Source organism: Salvia splendens, chromosome 5 (genome assembly GCF_004379255.2).
Source record: "Salvia splendens isolate huo1 chromosome 5, SspV2, whole genome shotgun sequence".
Classification (NCBI taxonomy): Eukaryota; Viridiplantae; Streptophyta; class Magnoliopsida; order Lamiales; family Lamiaceae; genus Salvia; species Salvia splendens.
Genome location: NC_056036.1, coordinates 31960753 through 31966568, shown reverse-complemented (window position 1 = coordinate 31966568; position 5816 = coordinate 31960753).

Genomic DNA, 5816 nt, shown 5'->3' with positions numbered 1-5816 from the left:
AGTTGGTTGTTTTCGAGGTTGTTTTCTGGATTATTGCAGGTTCGAGGTTGGATCTGGGAGAATGGAGTTTGTTTGTGGATGAATCGTTTTTTTACTTGCTGATGTTGTAGGGTTGTCTGTGATTGTTGGTATTTGGAGTTGATTTGAGCAGATCTGTGAGAATCGGAGCTATGGAGTTGATTGTGCTGGGTGTTGAGTTCGGATGGCTTGGATCCGGAGTGGATTAAGCATTCGACGTGAATCTGAGTCGTGTTGGTTTAATTTTATGCCTAGCTTACGAGTTTTTGTTTCATCTCGTTTAGTTTTATGTAGATCTGATGTACTTCCGATTCGTAGCAAGTTTCCGACGTCCCGATTTCTATATTCTGTTCGAATCTAGGAGTGTGCTCTGTTTTCTTCATTTACGTTTCCGAGCTGGTTAGGAAACTGCATGAGTTTGTTAGTTGCAGCTTTTACCGTACTTGCTTTAATTGAATGTCATGGTCCCCACTTTTTAATTATCTCTGCCTAGTCATATTTAGTTAGTCATTTACACGGTCTAGTGAGTAATTGTTTCTTTCGGTAATGATGTCTGATTTGATAAGTGTTCGGTGTCCTAGGTCTAGCATTTAAATTCCGTGCCTAGGTCTAGTGGTAGTTTAAGCCTCAACCCTTTTGCGTGGCAGCAGCCGCTTGTTTCCAGAGTCTCTAAGCACTACTTCACGAATCCATCTTCGTGGGATCGACCCCACTTCCCTATACTAATTTAATAGTAAATCTGGGTTGAGGGATTAATTTTTGAAGGAGAGTCGAGTGTGTTCAACGAAAAAAATACTCTGTGTTCCTTGAGTTCCTGGACCTAGTGATCCAGTGGATTTAAGAAGCGCGGTGTATTGACCGAGCAATTGCATTGGTTTTTCCCTACATGCACAACAACAAAAAAAAAACACACTAAGAACTACAAGACTTCAGGCACATATTAATTCTGTGAAGGAGAAGGGTTTTGAGAGTGTCTTGTATTACATTCCTAGTAGATTATCATTTTCTTTGTTGAAGAGCTTTGATGAAGAAAAGTGTAAGATAAAGCTATAAGTTATAAAATGTCAATAACTTTTAGCAAAAATGTCAACAGCTTGTCGTCCAGAGCCTTTGTCATAGCGGCAAGGAGCTTACACATTATTTGTAATTTCCTCATATCTATAGTATAGGAGTTTATTTGTAATTTCCTCCATTATATAGGAGTTATTTTTTTAAAAAAAATGTCAGCAGCTTGTCAATAGCCATCATATAAAATGTCAACAACTCAAAAACAAATATTTTTCCCCCTATTTGGCACATGGACATGAATTATGGTCATATAATACATGTCAATAGACAGCAAATCAAATGTTAAAAACAAATAAGAAAATATCAATAAATTGTATAAAATGTCAACAACAAAATAATTCTCATATCAATAGCCAAAATATCAAATGTCAACAACTTGTATTAAAATGTCAACAAATCGTTTCTCTAATAAAATGGCGGAAAAAAATTGGCGGTTCATATTCTTTACAAAACTTCCTTCCTCAAAAACAGAGTTAATCAGAGTTGTAATAAATTTAGTAAATCATTTCTCTCCTAAATCATTTCAAAACCCAACTCTCTCAAAAGCAGATTTATATTAAATTTATCTCCCAACCACTTTCTCTTAAATCTTCAAGTCGATAGAAATCGAAAGTCGACTTTTTTTTCAATTCCTAACCCTTCATCTACAAAATCCAACAGGTTAGATTTAAAAGCCGATTTTATCTCCTGCCTAAACAAATAATTTCTAAAACAATGACAAGGGAATCGATTGACATTCAGGAACCGATTGAACAGTCGATCGTTGCCGGAAAAATGGCGTCCGATTTGGAGGTCAACACCGAATCGACTGAACCGACTCATTTAGGTTAAAGATTTCATTCGTTTTTTAATTGTATGGCTTTGATTTTAGTTTTTTAAAACAAAGTTTGATTATTCAAAAATTTTATTTTTAGGTTTTCATAATTTAGTTATCTGATGAGTTCGACTTCTGTTTTTTTTGGGGGGGTTGATTAGCTATGGAAATTGACGAAGGGTTAGAAGCGGGAAATAAAGAAACAGAGGAAGAATCTTCTTCGAGTTACGTACTCCTATATATTTAAATTTTTAAGATTATTGACATTAGAGGATCTCTGTTGACATAGTGGTGTTGACATTTTGTAGTAGTATGTCAATAGCTATAGACATAGTGTAGAAAATAGGGTATGCTTGCCCTTGTTATATATATGGCTGTTACGATGGCTGACTTATATGTGTACTTGCCATTGTCATATAATTGTTGACATAGTGTATGCTTGCCCTTGTCATATGTATGGCTGTTAAGATGTCAATGGGCTGAACATAATTGTTGACATAGTGTATGCTTGTTTGAATGGCTGTTAGGATTGCGGTACAAAACATATGTATGCTCTTCAAATGTTATATGTAAACATTTGACATGATATTATTGTATTATTGACATTTTTATTATGCTTGATTTTAAACCAGAAAAGAGGAAGATGGACTTAATTGATTTTGAGAAAAGAAGCAAAAGAAGAAATGACCAGGAAAAGTTAGTTGCTTCCGAGACAAGAAGCAAAAGACAAAATAACAAGCAAACGGAGGTTAAAAAACAGAAAAAAGGAAATAATTACTTTAGTAAACGGCTTCTAGTGAAAAGGAAGCCGTTATTTTTTGTTGAAGCAATAAGCAAATTGAATGATGCACAGATTAATTCTGTGAAGGAGATGGGGTTTGAGAGTATTCTGGATTTCAAAATTGACTCCATTCCCAGCATATTAGCGTTTTCTTTGTTGAAGAGCTTTGATGAACAAGAGTGCAAGATAAACCTGAATAATGGGAAGAGTATTACAATCACTGAAGAAGATGTGGAGCTTGTTTACGGATTTCCACGAGGTGACATTAATTTATGCAGAGAGAAGTGGAAAAGAAATGCACGTTTCATGAGGGATCTAGCAGAAGAATGTGATTCTAAACCAGGAAACGTGAAACATAAAGCTGTTCAACAACTTATGTTAGCAGATCATGAGATTGTTCTTGGTCCTATTAGAATCCGCATTGATTGAGCCTTCAACTTGTGGAATGATAAAATCTAAGCTTGGGGACGTGATTAATGATTTGGATAGCGTGAGAAATATCAATTGGTGTTCATATACAATCTCTGTGCTCAAGTTTGCAATGAAAAATTGGTCGAAGACAGAGAAGAACGCCTTTGCAGGACCACTTCCCTTCCTTATGGTATGTTTTACATTTTGCATTACATTACTTTTTGAAATGACTTGTATGTGTAGTTGATATAGATTGTACTATAGTTGACATAAGTTGTATTAGTTATTTAAGTGGCTTGTATATTGAGTTGACACTACACACTAGTAATTGACATGCATTTTTTAACATATGCAGCTCTGCTACTTTAGATAGAGTTATACAAGACAAGCGTCATGTTCCTCGCACATTTCCATTAATGAAAGGATGGAAAAGTGAACATCTTCAGGATAGAGAAGATAAAGAGATCAGTGAAGGAGTTTTTGGTTTAGGAAGTATAAAGAAGAGATGTATTTTGGAGGAGGAGGAGGAACATGAGGAGGAGGAAGAGCACGAGGATGAGGAACACGAGGAGCAGGAGGAACACGTGCCTCAACCACAGATTCCTGCTGACAGTGGGGTTGGGTCTTCCCATAATCTACTAATCCAAAAAAATTTCATAAAAAATGTAGTAAAAAACATTTTTCACATGAATTACGGGAAGATCAATCTTGTCAAGACCCTTAAAGAAGCTCCTCCACACATCAAAACTAATTATTTATTCGGAATGTTGTGTGATATGGCTAGATATTCAGTTGGAAGCCAAACAACGCCAATTGAGTCTGTGAATGAGAAGTGTCAACTATTGTCCAAGATGTTTGATGAAGACAAGCCTGATACTTTTGATCGTTGGAAAACAATCTCTGAATCAATACTTCTTGCTCAAAAAGAAAAGGAAGCACTAGAAGATTTGACTGAATTTCCAACTTTGTTTGTGTAGTTTGATTTAGTTATTTATATATTTTGCAGAAAGATATGTTTTAAGCATACTTCGTAGAGAAGAAAATGTTAGATATTTCAGAAAATATAAACAAGTCTTCAATCAACTTTCTGCCTTTAGAGTGGGCCACAAGCACGAACAAGAAGGACTGTGGTGTCTATTTGATGAGGCACATGGAGACCTATGTTGGCAAAAAGTGTAACGACCCGCTAAGCCGATATTATTAGAAACAATATTATTAGCTTGATTACCTATATAAGTGACCTTTATGCGATTAAATCCGAATTGCGATAGATCGTCGTTGATGTTTCTAACGTCAGCCAAGTATATAAAAAAATATATATATGTATAATAAAAGAATCAAGTCCCATAATCAAAATTTTAATGGCCGATACATCCAACAAAAGTCCAACAAAATTTAATCTATACATCCTGCGTTCTACGAAAATCAGGTACTTCAACGTGGACAGCCACGAACTTGAACCGATTATACCTACACCAAATTAAATGAACAAGTGAACAAATACTCAAATAATTAATTTAATAAACAAATAAAATAAAAATAAAATAAAAAAAAGAACAGATTTTTTTTTCAGACAGAGCATTAAATGTTGCATTTAATTAGAGATAGGAATGTCAGGCAACTTGCTTACACCGTCCCTCCCATCTCTTCCATAAATCTATCTCCCTGCTCCCTAAATCTCTCCCACATCTCAACCAAATCTTCTTCCTCTATAATTTTTGCTGCCATTCGTTTCTCTAGTCTCTGCAACAAAACAAGAATTATTCTTTAATTTCCTACTCAAGGTAATCTTGCAAACTTCCTTTATGTTATACGTTTTTTTTAAGTCAACTCATTCGATCTTCTTCCGGCAGAAATCGAGAACCAAATTCGAGAGAGGGAGCTATCGATAATTCTCTCAAAATCCGTTGAAGGTATACTCCCCCCAATTTCAAGTTTCAATCAATACCCTCGATGCATCATGATAGGATTACAAGAACTTAGGATCTCAATACCATAGCTACTGCACAACTCACAATAAAACCAAAGAGCTAGATTTAACTGATCACAACTAGACAAAGTTCTTAATCATCAAAATATTGCGTAACTCGACATAAATCGAGTGAGAAGGGAAAAAGGGGGTGAAGACTTAGCTTAGGAAGGGGAGCAGTCCGGCAACGGCAGAATCCCGGAAACTCGGCGGGTTAGCTACTGGCCGCGGCTGAGAGAGAGAGGGAGGCGACGCCTCCTCTCCACCGCCGACTTCGCCGAAAGGGGGAAACACTCGCCGGAGGGCGTTCGACGGAGGGAGCGAGCGCGAGCTCCGGTGCATGTTGTGGCTGCCTCGTGAAAGAGAAACGGCGAACGGCGCGGGACGACGACGGACTCCAAGATTGCTGTCAAGGGGGGCAGCGTTTCACCGGAGAAGAGAGAGACGAGCGGCTGGAAGCGTCGTTCCTTCACGAGTCAAGGAATTCCAGATCTGAAAAACCGGAGGGAACTCGACGGAAGTGGAGAGAAACGCTCCGGTCGTGAATTCGCCGGAGAACAGAGATATCGAGAGAAATGAGATGGCGCAGTTCTGGAGTGATGGAGGGAGAAGTTGGGGGTCTTGATGGAGAAGATAACCGGCTGATTTCCGTCAGTGAACACTGGGATTTGGTTTGGGGTTCTCAGATTGGGGGAGAATGAAATTGAGGAATGGGATTAGAGAGAGGGAGAGAGAGACAGATGTGGTGATTTACA